This window comes from Cyprinodon variegatus, unplaced genomic scaffold, assembly GCF_000732505.1.
Source record: "Cyprinodon variegatus isolate N-32 unplaced genomic scaffold, C_variegatus-1.0 Scaffold997, whole genome shotgun sequence".
Taxonomy (NCBI): domain Eukaryota; kingdom Metazoa; phylum Chordata; class Actinopteri; order Cyprinodontiformes; family Cyprinodontidae; genus Cyprinodon; species Cyprinodon variegatus.
The window spans coordinates 131,311-140,818 of record NW_015151450.1 but is presented as its reverse complement, the minus strand read 5'-3'; positions in this window follow the sequence as shown (position 1 = coordinate 140,818).

The following is a 9,508-nucleotide window of genomic DNA, read 5'->3' as shown; positions in this document are numbered from 1 at the left end:
TATTTAAAACAGAAAGCACAGCAGTATCTATGAATAGAAAATTGAATTGTGAAAATATATTCCTGTTTGGTTTCAATATAACTTTATTAAAGGATACATTATTTTTATGCTGGCCCTGAGAGCTTATTTTTCATTCATCTATACGTGTAATGACTAAACATGTATTTTTGGTGTAGCTGCTTTAACCTTCTCATGAGACTGATCCAGATTTATACATGTGTTTTTTGGTTCTAATTTAATCTGAATATAAAAATCTAACGTAATTTTTTTTAGGAGTGACACAGATTTAAATCCAGGCTGCTGGAGGCTACCCAATGCACTTCAGGTGTCCAGGATACAGTATAAACAACTGAAGGCCATTTCATTTTATAGTTATCATTATATGGGAAAAAACATGTTTTTCAATTTGTATGTATATAAAAAAGTTACATTTTAAAATTGTGGAATGGAAAAAGAGTGAAATTCCCACAGACTCTGTCTGAAAAACAACCTGAAAAACTTACACAAAGAAAAAAGACAATTAGAAGAAATTTATTGAAAAATTATTATTATTTAATTAATTGGTCTTTGGCACTCAGACCTCAGCAGGAAACATAGCGCTGAATTTTGATAGATAAAATGCATGAATAGGAGCAAAGAATAGTGCTGTTTCCAACCAGGCCTGAAACTGGTGGTGGAGTGGAGATAGATGGAGTTGGTCAGTCTGTAGACTGATGATTAGTGAGACGGTCTGCTGAGCTCCAGGGGAGATCCAGTGGACTGCGTGAGCTGATACTAGAGCTTCACTCAGGGACCTGGAAGATGGAAGTCCAGCTGGATAACACAGGTTAAGAGAACCTGTCCATGATGAGCAAGCATGAAGCGACAGTGGAGAGGAAAAAACTCCCCGTTGGGAAGAAACCTCTGGCAGAACCAGGCTCAACATGGCGGTCTTCTGTCGGACCGGTTGAGATGAGACGGGGAATGCAGTATGAGTACAGGAGAAATGATGCTGATGAAGTTTTAGCTACGAAGGTGGAGGAGGGGCTGGAGGTGGGTTAAATAGGGGTCATCTGAATTAAGTCACACAGCGCATATGCCGCCTGCACACAGGAGCAGACAAGTTGCGGATCGGAGGCCTTTAAGATTAACTTTGGATGCTGATTGGCTTTCATGGAGGCGTGGTTCAAAGCTGATTGGCTGTGTCATAGGTGGATGAAGGCGAGCAATCAGTTTCTTCAGTTGAACCTCCGCCTAGGCTCCATTAATGCAAACTGACCTGTCCCTGAACACAATGTTATGTTGCTCACAAGGCAAGAAGACTGGGTGACCAGATGGTACTAATTAACACTATTGATTGATTAATATTATTTATCTTAGGAAATGGAAGAGGCGCATTCCTAGATTTTACACTTGATTTTTTTTTTATATTAATAAATATGTAAAAATGGATGAAAACATCACCATCCCCGTTTCCTACTTTAATTTTCATGAAATGTATTTATTTTTATCTATGAGCTGGAAACTTCCCCAGATTAGATTGCAGAAATCTGCAAAAATTCCACGGCGCACTTGGACTGGCCTCATGGCACACCAGTGTGCCACAGGACACCATTTGGGAACCAATGCTCTAGTGTATATATATATATATATATATATATATATATATATATATATATATATAAAGGAAATGAAACTGTGTAAAAATAGAATTCAGTTGCAAAGTAATATGACCTTTTGAAAAAGGTTGTGTCTCTCAGAGAGGTCAAATATCATAGAGTTTTGTATCCCACCTGCATCATGCATGCTGTTTGACCACCCATGGCATTAAATGCCTGGTGAATTCACAATAATGCTGTCTAAAGTGTCAATTGTCTCACCTCTACCTTAAAACTACACTTGCGGCACTTTGTAAAACCATACTGTAGTGCACTGTAGCACTGACATTTTTAGGCATTTATACCAACTGTTTTGAGATACTGGTATTAAATGGGCTTTGATTCCTGCTTCTTTTGCTGGTTGTTCAGTTGCAGTCATGGGTTTGAATGTGTGCAAAAATTGTAATTTGCAATGCTAATTATTTTGGTTCTATCTCAGCCTCAGCTGAATGACCTTTTTTTTCTGATTTGAATGACTCTAGGGAAGAGACTGAAAGAAAAGCTAGTAATTGTTTAAGTCAGAGCTGGTAGGGTGTCGTCAACTTAACCGAGTAATAATGGTTGAAAACACTTTGAGTTGCTGTTTGTGGTCCTGGCTAAGCAAAAATTGAATTTTAACACCTTTTATTGCGGATGTGTTTGTGACGTTTTGTACTTTGAACAAGAAGTTTGAAGTATTCTTACATGTATGTGTGTAAGCATATATATATATATGCTTACACACATACATGTCGGGGGGTCATTTGTGTGTGTTTGGGAGGTAATTATTAATTGCATTTTTATCAACAACAATATATAATAATAAACAACACTTCAACTTCAAAAGCTCTTTTTGTTTCTTTACTAAGAGTAATAGATTTTATGTCCAGGCCTGTTTTCATTTTCTTGCATTTATAAAAGACAATAGGCATGGCTTCGGGGAACATAACAGTGATATTCATAGACCTTTAATGGAGTTAAATTTTTTCCCCAAAGTTGTAACAGCTGATAAATATCCAAGGCTCTCATCAGGCTCTCATTGTACCTTAATTTTAGGTTCTGCCAACCCAAAGATGTTAGGATCCAGTGTGTGTGGGTTGTTTTTATGTTTTTCTCTCTCCACCACCAGATTGTGCCCTGTTCCTCGTTGGGCCTCCCTGCACACCTGCGGCTCATTGGATCATTACTGGAGGAGTATTGAAGCAGCGAGCTGTCACTACCTCGACGCCAGAGTGTTTACCAGTTTTGGGTACTCTAGCCGAGCTGAGATTAGCAGAGTCTAACTGAAGCTTTGTTTCTCTTAGTCTAATCTTGTTTTTTGTCTTTGCTCTTCGGCAGGAAGCCTTTCTTGTGTAACTGGATAACCTGTACCTTCTCCCCCTGGAAGGATTACTGAGTACACACTGAGCAGGGGTAAACCTCCACATGATCCGTTCAAGTCCCCATCAGAAAACCAAGTGACAGTCCGCTCCTTTACTCCTGTGGGTCCAACGTATGTCTACCTCTGGATTAATTCCCCACAAACTGGATTCAAGGATTAACAAGAGCCCCCTCAAACGCGAGTTTCTCTCCAGCTATATTCAAGCCTCAGTCAATTTTCCTACGGTCCCTGAACTAATCACTCTGACCTCTCCTTCAGACTTTCCAGTTCCGGTTCACCAGTCCACTGAGTTCCAGCTTCTACTTCTGTGTTACATCAACATTCAATAAACCTGTTAAACTTTTTCCCTTGGTCTCTGAGTGGTTCTCTGCATGTTGGTCAGATCGCTTAAACCATTCATGACAAAAGATGGTAAACTCAGATGAAAGAAAATGAAAAAGTAACTTTAAGTTGACTTTTATATGTAATTTTTTTACTTATGAAAAAAACAATGTCCATTTTACATTTTTAAAAAACTAACTTAAACCACCATATGTGTTCCAGATCATGTCCATCTTGATAATCGAAGCATCACTATCACAACCTAGTACGAACCACCGTTCAGACTACTAAAGAGGGGGGATTAGAGCCATCTGTAATGACCACTACTTGCGTAATCACTTCTCCACAGCATTTTTACGTGTTAAGCAGCTTAGTTTGACAAAGTTAACTTCGACTGGTAAGTCTTTAGCTTGGAAATATTGCACTGCAATTTCAGCTGTCATCTCTGAGTAACAGCATTCAAAGGCAAGAAGCTGATTGATGTTAGGGTTAGGGCTAAACTAACATGCCCGGCCAACAGATACCTTTTTGCCCTTTATAAATGGTTTAGATATACTTTATAAATGATTATCAAACATTATTAAACTACCTGTCAGTCATTAATAAATGGTCTCTTTAAATAATATTTATGATTATTTTTTTTAAATGACCTAATATAACAGAACAATGAAAAGTTGTCCATATGTCCTCTAGCAGCCAAAGCCTATACTCAAGCAGCAATTTATGACTCTTATGCAGATATTTTTGTGACCCTGAATAGTTCTGTTAATACCTAACACAGCCTGTAAAACCAAAATTGTTTCACAATTATTAAAGCTCGTCCTCATTCTTTCTTAAATTATATCCAGGGCAGCATTATAGTAGAGAAACAAAAAGGAAAGAAAATTACAACAACAACAAAAATAAACCGTCAAAAACAAGCAACAACAAAAAAGTAGTGTTCTAGTCATTTTATTTTTTCGGTTTAGTTTTGCTTAGATGCATTTCTCCTAATAGGAAACAGGGGAGTGACTGGAATGTCGAGCTGATCATGACTATGAGCAAAAGTCACCGACCAGGTTTAAAGTCCAGTGTCATCTGAGAGGAAAGGGAGGAATCTGAGAGGGAAATTGTCCACCGTTTGCAGCTGTAGACGCTTCCCGACCCCCGAGTGATGATGAACTGACGCCAGCCATAAGGAGTGTCCGTAAGGAGAATCCAAGCCGAGATCAGTGAAACAGTCCAGGTTAAGGTAACCAGCAGAATCTAGGAAAACAGTACAAAAAAGCCAGCAGACAGAGCAGTCAAGGGCAAAAACTTGAATATCCAAAGAAGAAAACAGGTCAGAATCAGAATAACAGACAAACTCACTCAACGCTAGAGTTACTCTTACCGCAGCTCGAATAATCTGGCAGTCAACCGTCAATCCAACAGGAGTCCAAAGTCTTCTCAGGCAAACAGATCAGAATGGGAACAGGCATGCTTAGAGGTCAAGAGGTCAAGAGACAGAATGGGTCAGGAACAGGCAATCAGAAACAACTAGATATGCTGGAAAACTCTCACTAGGGGCTCAAATAATCTGGCACTGATGACTGGTAGAAGGCAGGTTAGATAGAGACTGGAACAGGTGGGTCAGATAAACGGTAATGAGAAACTGGGCGGAGCTAGGCAGGTGAATGAAATGAGTAATTAGGCCAGTCATCAGCAACAAGATCATGACAATTACAGATTGTTTTGATAAATCTTGATAAATCTTCAGACCATAGTAGGTCATTTTCTGCATGCACCTTTAAACACACATAATAATACCTCAAACAATCGTAGCAGCAACCCAAACTTTTATCTCAGCTCTTACACTTTCTCTTGCGATAATGTATATAACCAGAATCAGAGTGGTGTTTATCATACATTTAAATACGGAGTCTTTGAATTGATTAAAGTTTAAAAAGTGTTTTCTTTTTTCAGACTTTTGTTGAGATTCCACTGTCTTTGGATTTGTTATAAGCATTCAAATTTTAATTTAATCATTTTTGATTCCTAGTTTAATTAGCCTTATATGAGAGGCACATCAAATAATTCTGCTCCTTTGGTTTTATCCTATTAAATTTTTAAGCTCCATTTCATCAGTTGATTGCATTCCACACAGATTTGCAAGTTCACGTTTTCTGGGCATGTTCATATTATTTAGTTCTAATATTAATCTTTCCTTTTCACCACTTATATCTAAAATGTATGAGCTGAACAAGAGCACTGGAATGAACCTTTAAGCTTTTTCATTTTTGTTTTCCTTTCATAGCCCTGTGACTATTGTTTAATTAACAGTCCAAAAGTAATAATGTGCCATGCAGTCTTGGGAAGTTGGCTCCAATGTTGCATGAAACTCTTTTAGTATTTTGAGGGTTTGCATGTTTATCTTCAGTTGTGTATTTTTTAGCTTTTATATATAAAGACATGAACATTTTGCTCAGCATTTCATTAAGAGTTTGCTGTTTCTAAAAGCAATTTAATGAGGTGAGAATGTATTTCTTTGAACTATTTGGAATAAGCTACATTTCCCTTCAGAACTTTTTGGGACCTCTTATCTCCTGAATCTGAATCCTTAGCATGTTCTCGACACCGGCTTTGGCTTTGCCATCTGGAGTATCCTGCCTTCCCTTGTCTGCTCGGAACTGGAGTCACTAAACTATAAAACCAGTTCAGAGACTTGCAAGTTTATAATCATCCAATTATTAGTCGGATTAACGTGGTCACTAACCTGTGTTTTCCTTCTGCAAAGGTTCCTGCCTTAGATGTCCTTGCTGTTACTCCAGATCTCTAGTTTTTAGATACATGCTTTTGAGATATCTGACTGTCTGCGAGCTTTGAATACTGGGTCCCCTGTTCAGAGAGGTGAGAAAATAGGCTGGTTCCAGGTTCAATAGGCTGTTATCAGACAGTATATTTCAAATTCCGAGGTAATTTTTACAGACAGAAGCATGGTTGCGCAATGGGATCTCCAGTGTTACCAATTGTAGCCAATCTTTACATGGAAGAAATGGAAAAGAGAGCTTTAGACACTTTCAATGGAACACCACCAAGCCACTGGTTTAGATATGTGGATGACACTTTCGTCAAAATCCAGCTAAAGGAAGTGGAAGCTTTCACAAAACACATCAACTCTGTTGACCATAACATCAAATTCACCAGAGAGGATGCCGAGGACAACAAATTACCCTTCCTGGACTATCTGGTGAGCATGGAAGGAGATGGAAGCCTAAACATTGAAGTGTATAGGAAATCTACTCACACAGACCAGTATCTTCTTTTTGACTCACACCACCAACTGGAACACAAACTCTCAGTCATCAGAACCTTACAACACTGGGCAGAATATGTCCCTGCTAAAACAGAAGGGAAGCACAGAGAACAGAAACACATCAAATGCTCTCCAAAACTGTGGATATCCAAACTGGGTATTTATCAAATCAGCAAGGAAATCCAAAAGACACGCAACAGAAGATAGCGATGAGAAAATTAAACGCAAAAAAACATCACAATCCCTTATGTTGCTGAAGTGTGTGAAAAACTCAAGAGGATTTTCTCCAAACACAAGATCCCAGTACATTTCAAGCCAAACCAAACCCTTAAACAGAGGCTAGTGCATCCTAAAGATAAAACCCCCAGACCGAATATGAGCGGAATGGTATATGCTGTTCAGTGCAGCAAGGAATGCTCTGATCTTTATATTGGAGAAACCAAACAACCTCTCCACAGATGCATGGCCCAACACAGAAGAGCGCCCTCCTCTGGACAAGACTCTGCAGTACATCTACACCTTGTGGACAAAGGACACTCTTTTGAGGACCAGAATGTTCACATTCTGGATAAAGAAAATAGGTGGTTTGAGAGGGGTGTGAAGGAAGCCATCTGTGTTAAGAGAGAAAAACCAACCTTAAACAGAGGTGGTGGACTCAGATTCCAGCTTCCAAAAACTTACAATTTAGTTATAGAGATGATCCCTTCCAGATATCACCACATCCCATCACGTTCCAGCCGGTGAACAATACCTTAAACCTTCCCTAACGACCGACTCTTAACAATCATAGACAGGTTTCAGGTATTACAGGAGACAATCCCCCCCTTAACGGCAATCGCCCCCCCCCCTTTAACAACCAACCCTAAGAATCATAGACAGGTTTCAGATATTACAGGCTAACAATGGAACCAAAAAACCCATTTATCGGTTACCATTTGCATGTTTGTAAGCAATACAAGGCTTTGTCTATATAGGATTCAAACTCACTGCGGATCCAGACATTTGAATTGAGAAGCTTCCTGAAGAGGTGGCGAAACGTCTTCAAATCTTGGAAACAAAGTCCAGTGGATATTTTTGGAATATTTACGGAATCAGGCCGTGTTACGACCAGACTAAGGATAATTTCTGGCACTGGGTGTAATTTAGAACATTAGTAACCTAATTTATTTTACAGTTCACAGAAGTTCAATCACAAGAGACAGCAAGCACAGAATTCTCAGAATCTCGGAACCTCCAAGCCCAAAACAACAAACAAAACACCCCCTTTTTTATTATAAATGATTTCTAAAGGAGAAAAAAAACGACAAAACCTGAACTCCCTGGCTAAACTCAAAAGAGAGGAAAATAGTTAAAAAACAAAATGGCAGAGAACCCCTACCAGCTTCCACTGTGTATAGAAACACTACTTTATTTAGAAACTTAATTATTGACAATATGCTCACAGCATAAACACTTAAGTCTCCACAAACTGTCAGCTCACAGACAACATCGATTCAGATCAAGGCCCAGGGAAAAGAGAAAGAGGGATCTAACATCTCTAGTATAAAGTTCTTTATGCGGTGGCTGATGAGCTCCAACCAATGCACCTGTGGCAGCCAGGTAGTACTGAAACACAAAGAGAAAGCTCTCTCATGAAGAGAGCCCCTAGAGGTCAGTGACTGTAACAGACCCAGAATCCACTGAGAATCCAGTGAGTGCAGGAAAACGAGACAATCTGGAAAAGACTGACTGTGAGAGGCAGGTTTTAATATGCAGGATAACTGCTGGGAGTTATTAGGAAGAACACAGGTATAAATACTCTCTTTAACAAGGAGTGGCAAGTGGTCATCCATCTAAAAAAACAGCAGAGGCAGGATACATGCTTGTTTTCCTTTGACAGAGCTTGAGCTATTTTGTGAACAATGGACTAACCTTAAAATGTGGATGTTGAAGCCTAATATAGACCCATAAAGCCCTCCTACTGTAAATGCATGGATGGCCATATGGATGGCCATATTTTCATCAGTAACATATTACTGTAAAATTATAGATTTACAAAATATAAAAATGTTTCAAGGACTATGAATAGTTTTGCAAAGAAATATCTGGCAACTTTTTCCAATTTTGTTTCCTAAATAAATTGCTACATGTAACTTTTTACAGGGTCCAAAGAACAGAACAGTTTGAGTTTGAACCCAGCTCAGAAAAAGTACACACCCCTCGCCTGAGAGTTCAGCTACCACCCAAACTGGAGCTTTGTATGCACCCTTTCCATCAATCTAATCGATTGTGGCCAAAATCTCATAACTTGCTTCAGTGAAGACATGTTGCTTGACTGACTGCAGCTCTCCATTTAAGTCCTAAAAGGGCAGTAGGGACAGTGAAATCATATTCGTATTGATTGTTCACTCTAATTAAATACACCAGTAAAAGCTATGACTTCTGAAGCCGCTAACTTCAGGTTTTGTCGCAGTTCCTCTGTTGCAGAACAAAAATAGAAAAAGATTCTATGAATTTTAATAAAAAGGTCAAGAGCACTTTTCTCAAAGCTTACAGAAGAAAACTTGTTTTATAAAAAAAAATACCAGTAGATCAATGTGGTTCATGGGGAAATTACATATCACAGGACATCTAACAAATCTTTTGGCATAAAGGCATGTGGTGCATTTTAGCAAACAGGCACAGGCCAGACCTTTGTGTCAAAGCCGTCATATAGTCTGATTAAAAAAAAAAAAAAATCTGTGCCCTTACGCAGAAATCTTCTTTCATAGCAACTCTAATACTCAGTGGCTGTATGGCTTACTGGGCTTAAAATAGCGTTTTCACTTTTGAGGATAGAGATGTTATTTACAGAGGAGTCACTAAGCGCTGAAATACTTACAGATGCAGACATACAGATGAGAAGATTTATAAGGAAATTGTGGTAATTACTGTTTT